At 41.7% G+C, this 18,943-nt stretch overlaps 1 protein-coding gene across 1 annotated transcript in view; it reads left to right on the forward strand.

Annotated features, from left to right (window-relative positions):
* The first annotated feature begins 12,252 nt into the window (after positions 1-12,252).
* Positions 12,253-18,943, forward strand: part of LOC109635541 (plexin-A2) — a 72,990-nt gene continuing 66,299 nt past the window's right edge. Inside the window, exon 1 of the mRNA XM_020096800.2 lies at positions 12,253-12,605. The gene's annotated coding sequence lies outside the window, so the exon portion shown is untranslated. The remainder of the gene's footprint in view (positions 12,606-18,943) is intronic.

Below are 18,943 nucleotides of genomic sequence, written 5' to 3' on the forward strand. Positions count from 1 at the left end.
GTTGACCAAATTGCTTTAGCATTGTAATACTAACGCCACAATAAATCCTTGATATACTGTTCCTCCTGAGGTAATAAAAAAAATAATAGAAAGTTATATTCGTTCACCACGGAATCAATTTTCATTGATTTCGCTGGTGTTACTCGCGCCACCACAGAGGGAAAAACGTTACATCTGAGGAATGTGACACAGATCAGCCTTTTTGCCCTCTTGTTGTCGGAGGTGGTTTCAGTGGGGGTGACAGCAGCGTGACAGATGACACAAGCAGTGCTAGAAAAACGAAGCAGCTCTCAAGATCGAGCTGGGCCAGGCTTAATGCTGGTTGCTGCCATTTGTTTGACCTTTGTGGGAATTACCACTCTGTGTGACCCAAAACCTTTCTGCTTGTCACTGAGACAGCGTTGGGCTTCTGCTGCTTCTGTTTCCCCCTCCGCAGACATCACCGCCCGACTCTGGCTCAAGATGCTTGACTTTACCGTCAAATTGACCCGATCACGACCAAATAATCCCTCAGCTCTCATTAGCAGTCTCACGCCTCAACTTTGAATTGAAATTTGAATTCTACGTGCTCCACCTGTTTCTGCGAGCTAGCTCTACCTTTGATAAAATGTCTTCAGAGAGAAAACCTGGGATTAGTCGACTCGTGGAAGTTATTGTTGTAGAAGAGCAGCATCTTAAATTGCTCATTGTTTAGTTGGAGGAATATGAATGTGGATTAATTCAAGCTGCAGGAAGTTGAAGCTTGAAATCCTGTGATTAAGACATGTAATCCTTTATAAATTGTAGAAGAGCAGAATATGTTTAAATGGAGATGACTCACTGGGACAAATGTGACAGAATACATTTGCATCAAATTATGTGTCTTTACTTTCTTTTTCATCAACAAATCTCACGTAAAGACCAAAACCATTAATGTACCATCTTATTTTCCAACTTCTCTTCCTCCAACCGCTGAGCTCAAAACGTATTAGTTCTTATTAAATCATTATTTTCAAACATACATTTTTCAAAAAGGCTAAACACTTTCCTGAAACAACTGGACACTAGTTTTCTAGCAAACATTACTCAAACTGGAATAAATGTTATGAAGTAAACCGAAGTTCTGAAGTCAAACTCTAACTACGTTTTCACAGGAAGCCACTGTGACAAATTAAATCAGCCTGCTCGCAAGGAACAAGATGTAATTACTTCAAGGTGCTAATAAAAATAAATCACATGATGAGTGAGACAGGGAGATAGAAGTCAGAGTGAAGAGTGTTACTACAGTAATATTTTAATTTTACTTGAAATAGTGTTTGTGGGCTCATATCAATCACAACAAAAGACAACCTACATAAATTAATTTTTCTTTGCCTCAACCTGATCCTCCCTGAAGACTATTTTCATACATTCATGACAGGACCACATCTATGCCCTTACTCCACATCCCCATCTGGATTTGATGTCCTCCGCAATCCAGCCTTTGGACACGTTGTGTTTTCAGAGACAGATGGGAGGAAATGATTCATTCATCAGACGAAGCTCTGGATACAAATCCCAGCTGACCTGCTGATCAGCCGGTTGATATTGCAGGTCTTGGGTGCCGGGCTGCGCTTATTAGGACTGTCAGCGGAGCACAGTGCACGGGTCATCATCTCTCTCGCCGTGACAGCAAACACAAGCTCACCTATCCTCTGAAAATGAACACATCTCATCACCAAACCAGATAAGGAACCGCAGGGATGATGGTGTGATATGAGGCCCGGAGAGGACTGTCAGAGAGGTGATTATTTATTTATTAGAGGAAATATGGATTTGGCCTCAGGTGTGTGAGTTTCGTTGTTTCTCCGTGCGTCACACCAGAACTTTGTGGAGGCAGATATATATACACTCATCAAAACTTTTCTGATTGCTTTGGTTTGGCAATTTCAAAATGCAGCGTGGAGGAAGATGAGTGAGTGCAGCTGTCCCTGGTGCAGAAATTGACATCCAAAAAATACTGCAACACGTGTGTTAGCGTGTCCCGATCCACAGGTCTCACACTGACAGACACTGCATTAAATCAAATGAAATAAGTACTCTGGTGTGTTTTGATTAATAGAAACAGTTTTATCTGTGTAAGTGCATTCAGGGCAAAGTGCCCAATAAGCAGATTAGAGGGCTGCAATGTTAAAAGCATCTACACAACAGCAGCCTGATGAAAAGCCACCGGGAACCTGCATGGTTTTGATGCATTTTTATTACTTTCATTATTTTTATTCTGACTTTCGTTTGAGTTTTTGAGATTTATCAACACCCAGAGATACAAGTGCGTTTTCCAACTTTATCTTTTTCTCCAACGTTGTTTCCTTTCATTCCTGCTGCACCTCAAATCGACTGGAGAGGAATCGTGCTCAGGAGAGAGGACTATCTGAGGGAATGTTCTCATATCTTATCAGTGTATCATCTCTCTATTATTTTAAGTAACTTTGGTTATCATGATTTTAAAGTGAGTAAAAAGAAGAGTGAAAAATGTTTTCAAATAATGACTGAATATGTACAGCAGTTATAGTTATCGGACCTGATGGAGGAAGTTCAAAGATCGATAATACTGCTACACTGTAAAATTACAAGTCAAATTTACCCAAGTATGTATATGAGTATAAGTATTTTCAGTAAACTGTAGAGTAATCAATCCATGATGTTGTTGGTCGATGGGAGTTTTTTTTAAATGTGATATCTTTCTATTTTCTGCACAGTAACCACAGCTGTGAAGTAAATGTAGTAATATTTCTCTGAGATAAGTAGTGGGGTGTTAGCATAGAATAAAATGTATTCAAGTGTAAAGGTTCCGCAAAATCACACTTACTTACACAGTACTCAAGTTAATATATGTGGTTGTATTCCAGCTCTGGTTGGTGTCATATTTAAACCTCATTGAAAGGACAATCGAGGTCCCACCAACACACACGCTTGACCAGTTACGAGTTTAAGCTGTCTACCTTGACCTTTAATTAAGGTTTTTATTAAGTTTGATCCATGTCCCATCCACCAACATTGAAGAGATGGGGTTTATAACCTATACCACAACCAGCCACCAGGGGAGGATCAAGACGATTTGGCTCCACCTTTGGGGACCTATGCAGTCTATTATATGTACGGACGACAAAGCCAGTCAGTTGGTCTGTCTACCATTGTCAGGTCATAATTTGATTCATCCAATTCTTTGCTTTATTACAACATATCTGCACTGCTAAGAAATCTCCATCAGACTGTAGTTGAATAGCCAAGGTTAGCACGCTAAGCCTAAACTGATGGTGTCCGTGGAAACATTATACATGGCAGTGGCACACATCAGCATGTTGATGATTGTGAGCATGTTAATTTGCTGATGTAAGCAGCTAGTTCAAGCACCACAGTGCCACAGAGAAATGAATAGTGATGAATACCCCCTTGCCATCACTGTTTGGAAGAACAGGCACAGAGAAATGTTAATGCAACGATAAATATGGGCACATTTGAAATTCAGAGCACATGGACTATTAAAAACAATATTAACATCTACACTGCAGCTCTGTAATAAAAAACAAAAAAACAAGCCAATCTAAAAAGTTTATAGACTGAAAATTTAACATAGCACCTGATACGTTTGCTCGGCTTTACTTTATATAATAAATCTATTGGTGAAACGCACAAATCCTCTCCAAGAAACCAGGGCTGGGTGCTGCTGCACATTCACTCGCTCTGCCTCGCTTCCTTCTATTTGCTCAACCACTGTGCAATGATTTCCTGTGCCAAGGTGGAGGCTCCACACATTAAAGTTGATTCTGTGCACACGCAGGCTTTCATCCTCCCTGTGTATTGTGAATTCAGTATTAAGGCTGGAAGTGAGAGAAACCCTGCAGAGATCTAATCAGCGCAACATATTACACCGAGTGTCCATGTGTGCCTGAACTGGGCTCATCAGCAGCCATTTTCACAGCCAATGTAAGAATTATCATCACTCCAGGTCTGTGGTTGAGTTCTTACAACACAAATTAAACCGGAATCACCTCTGACATTTGTGCTTAGGTTTCAATAGGCGACCCCCAGAAATTTTGCACGCGGGCAATTCAGAAATCTCGCTGAGCTGGCGGTTAAATGGCAATGATAGACAATTTTCTTCATTTCCTCTCTACACTCTGGCAAAACGCACCTCAACCCCATTTTTTTAACAAACTAACTCCATCTTACACTCAAGAACCCATTTTTTATACTTAGCCACATTAATTTGCAGCCCTGAGAAGGTTTCTGTTTGCTCCTGCTGAATAATTACACATGCAGTATCTTCCTCCGACAAGAAAACGCCAATTTATGTGGCAGATAAAACTACTTTCATTCAATAAACCAAATGCAAATGAATTCCAGTAAAGAAGGTCAAACATATTCACGAATTTTCAAGCCCTGTTTAATAAACAGGGTCTGATGATGGTCTAAATATGGAAGTGCTCTTAAAATATGATGCATGCTGCAGTGAGTGCTGGCTTGCAACACATTCTTAATAGCCTTTGACAAAATATGGTTTCTCTTATATTTAATATAAATTAATAAAAATCTAATTCATGCACTTCAGGAAAAAAAGGGGGTGACATTTTTATGAGGAGCTCATGTGTATACACAGGGCTCAGACATTTGCACTGGGAAGGATACCAGAGCGATTTGGCTTGAAAAGTGCATCCTGCTCCACAGGAAGTACAGGGAGAAAATGCTGAGTGAGATGATCAAGTTCTGTCCACCTGTTCGCAGAGGAAATGACCTCCAGGAACAGGTAGTCGTCGCAGCAGGAAACGTTCACGCTCAAGCCGAGCGCATAGGTAAAGCACAGTTTAGCGATGAAGCCGTGAAACTCTAAGAGAACGAGAGTCAAACCCAAAATTTAAACGAGAGGCAGAGGTGTCAGAAAAAGAGAATTTTCCCACTCCACCTCTCTTCTGGCCAGACAGATCGTCTTGTACAATTAGAAATGTATTTTCTTGTCCATCTACAATCATTGTGTCAGAGAATTATTGGTTTGCTTGAGCTGAAGAAATTCAGCTCCTATGGAAAATCTGTTCTGGGCCTTCGTCTCTCTTTCTCCATTTCTCTCCCGTCTTCCTCTCTCCCATATTTCTCTTACCCTGTATCTTCAGTGCACTCGTGAAACTGACGTAAATCTCTCTGGATGCAATGTGAAATTTAGTCTCAATTTTGGCGATATTACATTTTATATACTTTAGTTTTGTTAACAATCTAAAATAAATGTGTGTATTTATTTGTTTTGGTTTATTGCTGTGTTTGCATGTTGGTTGTTGTCCTGGTGAATTACAGTGAAATGGATAAAAATGTGACCCAGTAACTTAAAGGGGGATGTTTACATTCAAAGCTTTGAGTATTGAAACAAAAATACAGCTCTGTCAGAATTTAGATAAACCACTATGAGAAAATCTGAATTGAGTTTGTTTTAAATATTTGTTATGATGCTGTTTTTAGTCCATAGTTACAGCAGTTTTTCCCCCTAATGCCTCATAAATTGTAATGAAAATTATTATGTTGATGTCAACTGATTGTGAATGAAAGATGTATTCACACAGCACTGCTGCAGAAAGTGAACTGAACCCAAGAGTCACTGTGACATTGATGTTTCATGTGGTAAACTGGACAAAACCTTTTTATTTTTCACATCATTTGTTTCTGAACAAAAACCAGAAAACATGATGAAAATAAACTGAATGTTTCACAGAACATTTTGTCTTTACTTTGTTGCCTTGCAACCAATTCTCTAATAATAAAAATCAGTTCCTGAAAAAGCAGCTTTTTACTTTCTCTGTTCACACACACCATCAAAAGGATGAAAATGATATATATCACGTTAACATGAATCTGCTTTGCTGCACAGAGCGAGGAAGCAAAAAACATCGTAAAAGATTATTGTTTCAAAATGGTAGTTTAAAGGTTCCAAAACTAATATTTAGCAAATGTCAATTGTGTTGAAAATTGTCTGGTCTGTGCTCAACAATTGAGCTAGCAACTATGTTGACAATGCTAACAGGCTAATCTGCTATTAGCTTCAGGTAGTTCACTAGGTTGGAAATTTGAGTTCAACTAAACTAAGCATTCGACTTTAGTACAATTACTTTTAACTTAAGATAATATTAGAATGGCTCTTGGTACAGTGCATACCTCCACCAAGGCCCAACATTACCCTTAAAATTAACCAAGGTGAGGCAAAAAATGCCCAATCTCACAAGCTATTAAAGTAAAATTCCTGGATCCATACATCTAAGAGATTCTGTCTTACTTTATGTCCGAGCTTTCTACAAAGTTTTATGGAAATCTATTCAGTAGTTTTTTGCATAACCCTGCTGACAAACCAACTAACCAAGCTACTGACTGACCTACGTACTGACCATATGACAAACCGACCGACTGACCAGCTGATCAGCTATTCAACCAACCAACAAAACAACCAACCACCCAAAAAGTGGACAATAATATTCTCCTCGGTGGAGGTAATAATGATTCAATCTATTGATTTCAACTATATTCTGATCACCACGTAACTAAATACAGTAACTAATACATGACTCTGTCACATGTACTCTGTTACCCCCCAACACTGCCATCAGCTGCCCCACTTGTACAGAGTGTATAGATAGATAGATGACTTTATTAATCCCCCATGGAGGAAATTAAGTTGTCATAGCAGCAGGTACACTAATGACATAATAAAAAGACCTATGTTTACCTACAGGTTCAAGGGTAACAATGTTGTGGCGTTCACTGGCAACACAACTGTAATCAATCTCTTCAGGGACTGTGATTATCCAGTGTATAGGGGACAGGTTGTTGACCTGACCACATGGTGCCAGGTCAACAACATTTCTGACAACACTGATAAAAGAATGGAAATTATCATCGACCTTTGGTGAAACAGAAACAATCAACTCCCACTGCACGTTTCCAGTTCATCCGTCTAGTCAGTGAGCAGCGTCGGGTTCCAGAGTGACCAACTCACTGACTCCATCTCACCAGCAAAGTTCTCTCTGAGGAGGCTGAAGGGCTTCTACAATTTAATTGACTACTGCACTATAGAGAGCACGCTGACTGGAGGCATCACAGTGCAGTTGGGTAATAACCTGAATACTAAGGATTATCCACTAAAATCAGTGGTGCAGATCTCCACTCTCCTTCAGGACATTGTCCAATCATCAGATACATTAAACACTCAGCTCATTCCCTCTTCTCACCACTGCTCCTGGGTAAACCAAACACTACAGAAGCATCTTAACTGCAATTCTTCAGGATAATGAAAAACAAGAACTGAACAATCAAAGCTGATGGACTTGCTGACTCCACTGAACTTTAGCACAATGAGCTCATTTGCACAACTTGTTATTTTGAACACTGAAATTGTTCTTTGTTAAACTACCTGCACATGAATTATACTTATTTATTGTTGTATCAGAATTATTTGTGTTTTTTGACTGATTCTTGTGTATCAATGTAAACTATTGTTCTGTTTGTATTCAGCTCACTCAATTCACAAATTTAGTTAACCATCCAAATTATAAACTATGACAAGGTCCACATTCATAGATTCTTGACAGATGAGAAATATATCAAAAGATTTCCAGCTTAATTTAAATTTTGTAAACAATCCACCTCTGTCTGACTGAATTGAATCAATCTAAATTGATGCTTTCCTCAGAAACAGCCATGTGTAAATGAACTCCTCTGATCTGCTTGTATGTGAGCACAGAGTTTATCATCAGATTATTACCCTCAGTGAGTCTGAAGGTATTTTGCAGGGTGCTGCAGGAGAGAGGGGGAGGCAGACGGTGAAAGTCAACTTTGTGTGAATGTGATATGAAAACACAGTTCACCCATCACTCATGCATTTTCATCAGCTGACATTTGCTGGCATTTTATGGCTTCCCATTTATTCCAGTACTTATAATGCGACAAGTCAATACTTTAAATATTAAGAAAACGCAGCAGAGGTGGACGACCAGAATAGTTAAGCAATGATGTTGAGTTGGTAGTTTAATATACTCTTAAGCTTTAGGTCATTATTGTGGAATAAAGTGCACCCAGCTCCATCTAGAGTTGATTTGAGTTGTGTTTGTACAACATACGTTATTCTGCGTTGAGTGAACAAGAGCTTCATCATCTGGGAACATGATTGTGTGGTGCATCTTGGCCTTTTGTTTGTATGGTTTTTGTCAAAAAGAATTTCGGATGATTTTATTTTGCATCACTGTTGCAACAGCTTTCCATTCTCACACTGCATAGGAAATAGTAAAACGTGGGCAGGTTTACTATACACAGACTGATTATACATTTCTTTTAAAAATGGCCTCTTTATTGGGGAAGTAGAACAGACGAATCAAACAGTGGCACGACAGAGGACCCTCCACAGTTTTAATTGGCCTGAGTGACGCAGTAGATTCTTCTACTTGCAGAAAAGAAAGGATGAGGGGAGGGGCATACAGTTGGCTGCAATTTGCAACCTCACTGCTAGATGTCACTAAATCCTACAGACTGACAACCATCCAACCAACCAAACAATTAACCACCTAACCAACCAACCAACCTTCCAACCAAACAACTAACCAACCAACCAACCAACCAACCAACCAACCAACCAACCAACCAACTAACCAACCAACCAATGAAACAACTAACCAACTAACTAACCAACCAGCAGACTAACCAACAAACAAATGGGCAGGAGCACAAACTTAAACTCACTGGTGGAGGTAAAAAGACCAAAACCAACATTGTGTTCTGTCTTCTATCTAAACCACAGTTGGTTATGAAGGCAGGTGAAAGTGTCACATTTTCATTGGCATGTTCCAAGATCCAGTGGAGATTTGAAACAGTTACAAAACCACATTATCACCCCCCCCCCCTTTACAAAAACAACCAGTCAAACCTGAAAAAGCACCTGGCTCTAGTTTTTCCTTTGGATGGAAAACATGTCTGAAAATGTTTATATGGACAAAAGAAAGGAGGCATTTCAATGAGAAGTCTAAACAGGAACAAGTGACAAGGGGAAAGATAATTGTTTTTGCAGCACACGACTCCTTTTGATGAATGTCTCATTATATTCTGGTGATGATGGATGTGAGTGGAATAAAGCCTGGTGTTTATATTTGACTGTTGAAGAGATACGAGGGTCTCTCAATCCTATTCTTTACACGGTGAGGTGTAACGGTTCGGAGTGAAAGGTTTTAATGGCTTTCACTTGTTATTATTCTGTGTGTTATGACAGCTTGATTGGGCCTGCGGTCTTCTTTCATTGCTGTTCCATTTGCATGCACCTCCCTCTGCCTCCTTCCACAGCTTTGTGTTGTTATGGTAATTTTCATGAAGTAGATTGCATCTAGCTGGCTGCTCCACTTGGGTCTTGTCTGAGAGAGGAGCCCGAAGCAACAGCAGAATAATCATAATGAACCCATCAGTACAATGCCAGAGCAAAATATCATGCACGCCAGCACATCCCACACTAGAGCCATTTCAGTGACCACTGTGGTTACCTACGTAACTAATTAAAAAAAACTGATGAAGCCCTGTTCGCCCTAAGGTGCTGGTTTCTATCAGTCTGAAGTTTGTACTTGATTCACTCACACCCACTAGTGTGCCGAGATTCTGTATCTGTGTAAGGTCAGGGTTCTTCTCAAAGAGGCGGCTGAGCTAATGATCGAAATATTCCAACAGAACAGATGCCCTCTGGCCCCTGGTGTGACATTGAGGCAAAAAGAAAGTGTGGAAATTTGAATGCAATTAGTTTGTGTTTTTAAAATTTCATTAAAGTCCATCCATCCTCTAGATAACTTATCATTTGCTCGAGAAAACCCAATCAGACCCGGAGAGAACAAACAAACTCCACACAATGCAAAATATTATGCACACACAAAAGCCACTTCAGTGAGTGTATTTACTGTCCACATTTCTGTCTGCTCCGTCCACAATGTCCTGGAAGAGGAATCGCTCTTCTGTTGCTTCTCCTAAAGTTTCCACTTATTTGATTTTTTTAGATTTATCTTATCCAAACTGAAGATCAAGGGACAGACGTTAACATACTATGCATCAGACATATCTGGGATTTCGGTACTATAATAAAGTGTACAGGGCTTCAAACAAAGGATGGAAGTGTATTAGAGAATGTGCCAATAGTGCAAACATGATCAATCAAGAAAAGTGTCAAAAAATGCTCTATGCCACAATGTCAGACAAAGAAAAACTAAATCCTACATCCGGTCCCTGGTCCACATCCTCACCAAAATGTCATGAGTTCTTCACTGAACCATATCGCATCATTTCACCAAGTTTTTTGGGAATCCGTCAGGTACTTTTGTGTAATTTTGCTTACAAGCAACCACACAAACAGACAGACAGGGTGGTACCGTAATCTCCTCAGTAAAGGTAATAACATAAATACTTCAGAAAGCCAAGTGTCAGGTAATTACTGTGATTACCTCAACTTGAAGGAAACCTACTTTTCTAAGTTCAAGAATAAAGGAAACATCGTTATTGATACTAATACCAAGATGGGAAAATTAAATAAACACACATGACAAGATCCCATGCAACTTTTAATAACCATTTATTTTCTGTGTCTGCTGCCGGCAGATGTTTTGAGTTTGAGCAGAAAACCTGCGACGTCTCCTGAAAACTAAATGGACTTGCCCTTGAATCAGACCAGATACATGCATGAAAATCTCTTACAACTCTCAGTCTACATCACAGCCTTGACCAACATTGAATAAAACAGCACAGCCACTGTGTGCCATTCACACAAGCATGAATGATCATGTTTAGCATCCGGTAACTCATACATCAAGTCCTCTCGAGCACAATGGACAGCTCCTCTACCGATGCATCTGATAAACAGACGACAATTTGGCATTTCAGACACCCAGGGAGTATTCTAACAAATATAAATGAATCATTGGAAGCAATGCCACATCCTCACACCTCTGAAAGCCTCTTTAACACACACACAGTTTGTCTGGAATAGTCTTTATTCTGAGGTTCTCTGAATCTGCACGTTCCCTCCAGCTCTCACATCTGAAAACCCATTTCCAGCACCGTTAATGTGCATGTTCACAGCCTCAGTATTTGTTTGTGTGTCTGCAGGCTTATGCTAAGTGTTTGTGTTTGACAGGGGGATTCATGACAACGGCACCTGACACAGGGCCAGTGATGGGTAGCTGCCATCTGGTCAGCCCTGAGGGAGTCCGCCGGCCACCCAGAGCTGCTCGGCTCGAACAGGTAGGACGGTCTGACATCAACTCATCTCTGAAATCACCAAACAGCAGATAATGAGGAGCAGACAGCTGGGCGATAGACCCCATGTGTACCCCCCCCCCCCATCCACACACATCAACACCCAGAAGACTGTCATAAGTGTTGTAGAAGTGGCATTCAACAATATCAGCAGTTTCTGTGGTCTTAGTGAGTTTCACATTATTGACTGTGTGTAGCCTGTACATGTTCGTTTGAAGACAATGATACAACACAACTTCCTACATCTCCGTCAGAATCACATTTTATCCTTCACTTGACAAGACTGTCTCTGATCAACCGCTTCAGTGTGTGGTTGCATGATTCCGCCCATAGATGGCAGTATTTCAAAAGAAACATCTGCATTCAGCTTTTTGCATTTATCTCGACCTCTGACTGGAAATCATACATTCATGAATTTATTGTCAGAGGGGGGTCTGGTGTTGTTATTTACTTGCTGACTGACCGAAGGAACATAATCAAGCTCCAAAACATTTTACAAACCACATTTCACATAAATATGAACCATTTGCACATGTGGAGGCCAGTCAACACATCAACATATGACGATAACGATCAATTTGACAAATAGGTCTGTTTCTGACACTGACATCACCTTCATCCTGTGTGCTGCTGATAACACAAACAGACCACGTCCCATTTCTTTGCATATATATATATATATATATATATATTCATTTTAAAGTGCAGAATATTTCTGTTGTGACTGTATTAGCTATTTTGCATTTATTATTCATATATATTTCCCTCATTGTATAACATCTACAAACACTTCATTCCTTAAAAAGACCCATAGAATAAATTGCAATGCGCGCAAGTTGTGCCAAAGGGGATGACGCGATGGATGTAGGTTGGGTCTGAAAGCGCGCACACACTGCTACGTGAGGTGCAAGTGAACTGATGGGTGACTTCATGTGTAGCACCGGCATCTACACACACACACACACACCCACACACACACACAGTGAGCGAGAGAGAGAGGAAGGGAGAGAGAGAGAAAGAAGGAGGGAGGGAGGGAGGTTATGTGGCAGCTAGTTGCAGAAAGATGATCAATCCCTGAACGAGGCGGGAGGGTCACTTGACACCGTCTCCTTCTCAGCGGCTGACGGGGGAGATGCTCACTGCTGTCCGGGTGACTTTACGGGCTGCAGCGCCCATGGAGATGAATTAAGCGGCAGTTTATCTCTCTGCATCTGGCATCAGGTCCGCACACATCCGCTGACTGACCGACCGAAACGCACGGGACCTTCCAACACCGCAGGAAAAAAATCCCGGGATCTCCTGTCTCTACTCCTGAATGAGTCTCCTCTCATTTCAAGGTGAGCACACTATCATTTTACAGCAGTGGCCAGGCAGCAGCATCCGCCTGAGAGGCAGCGTGCAGCAGAAGCGTAAAGTTGGATGAGACTTTACGCACCGTGGACGCAACGCCGGTGGCATTGTGCCCTCGGGAAGACGCAGTGTTTTTGTGTTGTTATTTTATCTGCACACATCTGCAGGTTGTTGCAGATGTGTGCATGCTGCTGGAGAGAGAGCGGTTGTAAAAACGCCTCAGCTCCAGTGCCAATCTGATCCACGGGCAGAAGCTGCTCTGTAGGTGTGCTACAAATCAATTCATCATCAGTGGGATAAATCCACTCGCCTGCATGTGCAGATTTCTGCAGGAGTCTGTACACATGTGTGGTTTTCTGTGTGGCAGCAACCAGATAACTAGCCACCTGGAGAATAGCAGAGTGAAGTACTGAGCCTGGAGAGAGTCTGTCCTCTGGTGCTGCTGCTGCTGCTGCTGCCTCCTGCAGCTGAAGCTCAGCTTGGCAGAGCAGGAGCCACTGGGACCCTGATAAGACTGGGCAGGAGCACCCAGATGGAGAAACTAAAGCAAACACACACTCACATGTTGTACCAATGCCAGCTGCAACAATGCTGCTGACAGAGTGAATCTTTGTTCGAGCTCCGGTCTGGAGACAGGGTGGTGGAGGGCTGTTTGCAGGACTCTCTCTCCCCCTCACCCCTCATGCAGACCAGATGAAGCCCTCTCCTCTCTGTATGCTCTGGCTTATCTGGCCGGCCAGTTGGAAGAGCTTTTATTCTCCTGGCCCCTCCAGAGTGGGTAAAGCCTCTAACAGAGATAGACTGGCTTCTCTCTGTTCGTGTCCATGCCAGTCATGCGCTCCAGCACTTTACCACTTGCCTGCTAATTATAGAATTTAAATGAATCTCCACATTAATTCAGCCTCTTTTTTGAAGCTGATTTGACTGTAAATGAAACTGAGGTCCGGGCTGTGATGGTTTCTGTTCATGTGATGGTTTTCTGTTAGTACTGCAGCTGAGGGTTAACCACACCAGATCCTGAAGTAGATCAGCTCTTAAAGAGTCACTTCATCCAAATGACAAAAAGTCATATGTTCCATCTTAGTCCTTGTGGTTTGTGGATTTTCAGATGATTTTGATCTTTCATGCTAAGGCTTTTAAGATATCCGTCTCTGTTACTTGCGGTGCCACACAAATACGATATAACCTGTTTGGATGACAATAAAAAAAAAAAAAACCTCATGTGTTTTCCGTAACAATCTCCTGCTTCATCAGGATAATCCACAGACCGAGCTGTGGTCACTTTCCACTGGAACTGCTCTAAAGGCAATCAGTATAATGAAATCTGAAGTCTGTGGATCATCCATAACTTTAATTTAAAAGAAAAAGTTGTGCATAAGGTTTTTCAATGCTGCTTTTCAAGGCTTTGAAGGAAACAAGACAAAATCCATCCGTCCTTGGGTGGCGACTTAAATTTCAGAAGCAAATATCAAAAACAAGCAGACAAACCCAGAGTGGATGAGTTTGGATTGAGGAAAAAAAGATCAATTATAAACAGGCTTCTGTTGATTTCTAATTGATTCATATTTGCTGCATGTAATATTTTTACTCCCCTTTCTTCAGATTATTTTGAATGTAGAGGGATTGCAAGTTTATTTGCGCATTATTTTGGAGAATTTTGATCCTCGAGGCGATGCCAAACCAGTGTAGGTGAAATAATTCAGAACATCTGTCTCTGTCATTTTCAGGCACATTTTCACACCATGATTTAAGTGCTATCTCAGACTTTCACAGAGATTAATGGGCTGTACTGTTTGTATGTGAACACACATATATATATATATATATATATATATATATATATATATATATATAAGAAAGAGAAGGGAATCAGGAACACAACATTACAAAAAACAGCTTTTGATTGAAATGATCAATCAGACGTTGATTCTGGAGTCATTTGAATATCAGAGAGCAGGATGTGGGTCAGGGGCCGGGGCAGCTCACGGTTGCTGTGATAGTACAACAGGCGAATTAGTGTATGTAACACAATTACACGGTGTGTGAGTGCACAGCAGCTCTCTGCTACTACCCATAACCCGAGACCCCCCACCTCCAACCGCCACCCCCTTCCCCCCAGCCGCTACCCCGGCTGCCCACGGAGACGCTGATTAAACACGACTGTTCAGATGCTACAGCCCGAGGAGGAAGGAGGAGGAGAGCCCCCAGTGTGTGTGTTTTGTGTGCGTGCACTTGTTTGCGTGTGTGCCTCTACTGTACGTCTGTGCCTTCATACACATGTGCTTGTTGTACCGTATGTGTGAGCATTTAGTTTGTCTTTGCATCTGAGTGTTTTCATTAAATTCAATAGAGAGAAGGAAAAGAGACAACAAACGTGAAATGAAACTGACAAGAGAGGAAGAAACAAAGAGAGAACAAAATACTGGGGATCATCAATCACTGCTGATATGCTTTTCTCCCATCTCATCTCCCCCTGCATCCCTCTTTCAATCTTCACACTTCGGCTTGTTTCAGCATGCGATCCAGGCCTGGAGGGAGGTGGACGTGCAGGTATAGAGGAAGGTGGAGAACAGGGACGCTGCAGAGGTGGAATAGAGAGTAAGAGGTGGAAATGGAAAGGAGGCGGGAGTGAGAGAGACTAATAAAGACAAGACAGGAATGAAGGAGCAGACAGGAAGAGAGAGACAGAGAGAGAGAGGTGGCGGTGGAGGAAAGAAGTGACAGGGAGGAGAGGTACAAGTGGAAAGCGTGCAGCTCACCTAGCAGATGGCAGCTTTGGCAGCGCTCAGCATGCAGTGATGGCGGTCTTGCAATATGGTGCATCGCCTCCAGATTGTCACACCGACGTTGATACAAACAGTGCGATAACTTTGCTGATGTGTGCGTTTTACTTGACTTTCTTCGGGCAGACGGCATATGGTCATAAAGAAAAGCTGACAAAGTAGAGGGACGTCACATGAAGTTTTTTTTTTTCTTGGGAAAGTATTGACACATCATATTTAAGTTTGCAGAACTTGCATATTTTCTCAAAGAGGCTCTAAAGTGGATTTATACATGAAGACCAGTTTTCTCATCATGAACAGCACGACTCAGCTCATGAGAGCAGATGTAAAATGTCGTCTGTGGTTCTGGGGGAGGCTTGAGAAAAAAGCCCAGATGATGCCATCGGGATTTGGGGAAAGCGTTTTGTAAACTTGGGGGATGTGATTTATAACACTGCTTGTTATAAGGCAGCGGGGGTCTTACAAGCAGATGCTATTAAGTTGAACCTTGGGAAATGAAAGTTTCAGTGTTTTCAGAGCTTGACTCGTCACGTTTCTCTTAATTTTCACTGGACCTTTTTATAAGAAAATCAAAAACGACATGACAACTTCCTAAAAGTGAACTCAAATCCTCTCGTCAGCCACCCAGTTGGAAACCCTGCATGTTAGTGGATGGGACATGGGCCAAAATAACAAGCCGAGCTGGGCTAGATGTAGGCGTTGCACTGTTGTCATCACTTATTGTTGACTTTGTTTGTTTAGTGAATCCAGATTGTCCGACGCTTGGATCTTTTTTCCGCTTTGACATTCTGACTTATCCATAAACCGCCCAGAATTCTGAATAAAAACACTGTCGTGCAACAACTCAGGCGCCAGCGTAAACCTGGTGATTTGAGGTCAGCGCTGCCACGCATGGACGACCACAGCAGGAAAAGACACAGAATTGTGTTAATTAGTGGCGACAGATGTTCTGAAAGTGGAATACACAAAATTGACATAATTTTCAGGAACCATAACATACGTTAAATAAAATATAAACTGTGACACAAAAGTGTTTAGAGCCTGTGTCCTGTTCAGGGGAGCCGAACTCCCCTTAGCTCCCCTGTAATTCGAACCCTGGTCTCTGTCATTTTAGGTCGTTCTTAAACGTATGTATGTTCAAGTGATTGGTCCAACACTTATGTCGATGAGACCTTGTTACCAGGGCTCCATCCCTCGATTGTAAATGTGCAAGATGGCAGTGTAAGTATCAGGGGTATGTTAGCTTAATTTCTGGATAGTGGGAGGAAGTGGTGACGCATCGTCCATCTTTATTTGTGAAAATAAATGAAAATATTGGTCATGTGATATAAAACATGGATGGAAATCATTGTTCATGTGGTGGAGTGAGGGTAAATCTGTCTCATCACTTAAAAAGTCTTTCCCTCAATTTCAGCAAACGCCTCTCACTCAAACAGATTTTCATCCATGGGAGGTGAAAGATTCTTGTTTTGTTCATGGCAGGTGAGCAGGTGAAGAAGGTGGAATCTTCAGTAGATAATAACATCAGTAGTTCCCTCACAAAACACCCTATTCTGCCATTAAGACTTTTAACTCCCCAAAATGCACAGAGGCTTTTTAAAGAATGCTGGGTTTATGCAAATTCAATTTAATAGATAAGAGAAATCTTTATAATTGCTTTTCCCTTATGACTTTGCACTACAGAGAGTGTAGCAAATACTGTCCATTAAAAAATGCTGCCGAGAGGCTCTTTACTGTGACGATCCATGGCTCCAAATATATTTTGTGGTGTTTTTTTAACTACAGACTTGTGGCGGTAGCCGCGGTACACAGAAAATATCGGAGCCCTGTACTCCTGTCTTTGTCCACCACCCACCAAACAACTGAACAGATGAAAAATGTGGAATCCATCCCCCTGCCTTCATTACCTGGAAGTTATAATGACCAAACATATACATTTTCACAAAGTGGAAACAACTCAGCAAGCTGCAGAACAAGTTGCTCACAGGCCGGTCTTACAAATATAAGCCATCAGTTCGCCCCTAATGTGGTTGCTTAGTGCAAAACAGTCCCCATCAGGTTCTACCTCCAGCCCACAGCACCTGGACTACATCTGATACTGCCGACGTGTTCCGCCCTTGGCAGCCACAAACCACCTGGGACTGTATTTAATAGAGTTTGGAGAATTCAATTTTAATTTGAGGATCGAGTTCCATTCCCTGTAGATGCTTTACTTTATTCCCACTATATCTTAAACCCGAAGGACATTTTGTTTAAAAAAAAAACTGGTTCCCATTTGCCTTCCAGTGAATTTCTATTTGAAGAAATTCACCTGTGTTTGCAGTCCTGGTAGACCTCTGGCCCACAGGGGTACTGTTCTTTTTAACCAGGCTATTTCTATTTCTGAGCTTTGTGGAAATTTCTATACATTTACAGAAAATAACAGTGAGAGAAAGTTTCAGAGTGTGGGTTAAAATTAGGGACACTCTGGGCCGAACGTGGAGGCAGACGGAAATAATCTGGGCAGATGCTTGTATTTGCACAGCTTTTGGGTGAATGGCCACCAAAGGCTTTATCTGCACTGCGGATTAAATGTTAAATGAGTTTTGGAGTCGCAGATACTTAGAGGGAAAGTTGTTGTATCGTAGAACATGCGTCGTTTCTCCTCCTCTTTCCTGTTTCTCTCCCCCTCGCTCGTTGTCAATCGGCGTCTCCTCTTGCTCACAGTGATTTGTCAGCAGTGGATGTAGCAGCTGTTCCTTTTGCACCATAATTTCTTTGATCGTAATTATTCGTGCCAGCTACCTCCAACCTTGGCATCCTCCATCCTATGAAGCCATATGGGCAAAGAGGGAGTTTGTCGAGAACATGCTTCTTTGGAGCAGGTTCTTTGATTTCTGTGTGCAGTGGTGTGGGAAATACGGACATATGTGCTTTACAGCTTCACATGGAGGCTCTACATCACTGTGTTTGATTCTTTCTCTCATCCATACACTTGCTTGGATCTATGGTCTATAGTGCCAAATGCAATGTATTTTCTCTGTCGTTGCCCCATGATTTATGCATGCAAAAGCAATACAGCCCTGCACATCTGTAAGTGAATCAGTGTGAGCAGAAATATAGCTTTCTTCTACAGAAAGAGCTATGTCAGCTCAGATGAAAAAAAAAGACAGACACTCAGAAGATGGCAGTACACAGTGAAAGTACAGCCATAGAGACTGAATAGCGGACTGTTAGTCGGCGGAGAGAATGCTCCTTGGTACAAAAAAACACAACTGGAGAGGTGTTTTTTGTTCGTCCCAAGGCTTGAGATGAGCACTCACATTTCACCACCCTAATTCTCTATTCTTTTCAGTGTCTTTTCACTGTCCACAGATCAATCTGAGCCACAGTTGGGCTCCTCTATTTATACCTTGTTCTTCTTTTCACATTTAAGTTAAGGACGAGGAGCGCCGGGCGGCCGCTGCAGCGCCGTTCTAACGCACATTCTGTGTGGATCCATAGAAAACGCAGCTCGCACTTCTTCTGCGGCTGCTGAATTATAGAAGACCCTCTATTGCACT

This window comes from Paralichthys olivaceus, chromosome 2, assembly GCF_024713975.1.
Source record: "Paralichthys olivaceus isolate ysfri-2021 chromosome 2, ASM2471397v2, whole genome shotgun sequence".
NCBI lineage: Eukaryota > Metazoa > Chordata > Actinopteri > Pleuronectiformes > Paralichthyidae > Paralichthys > Paralichthys olivaceus.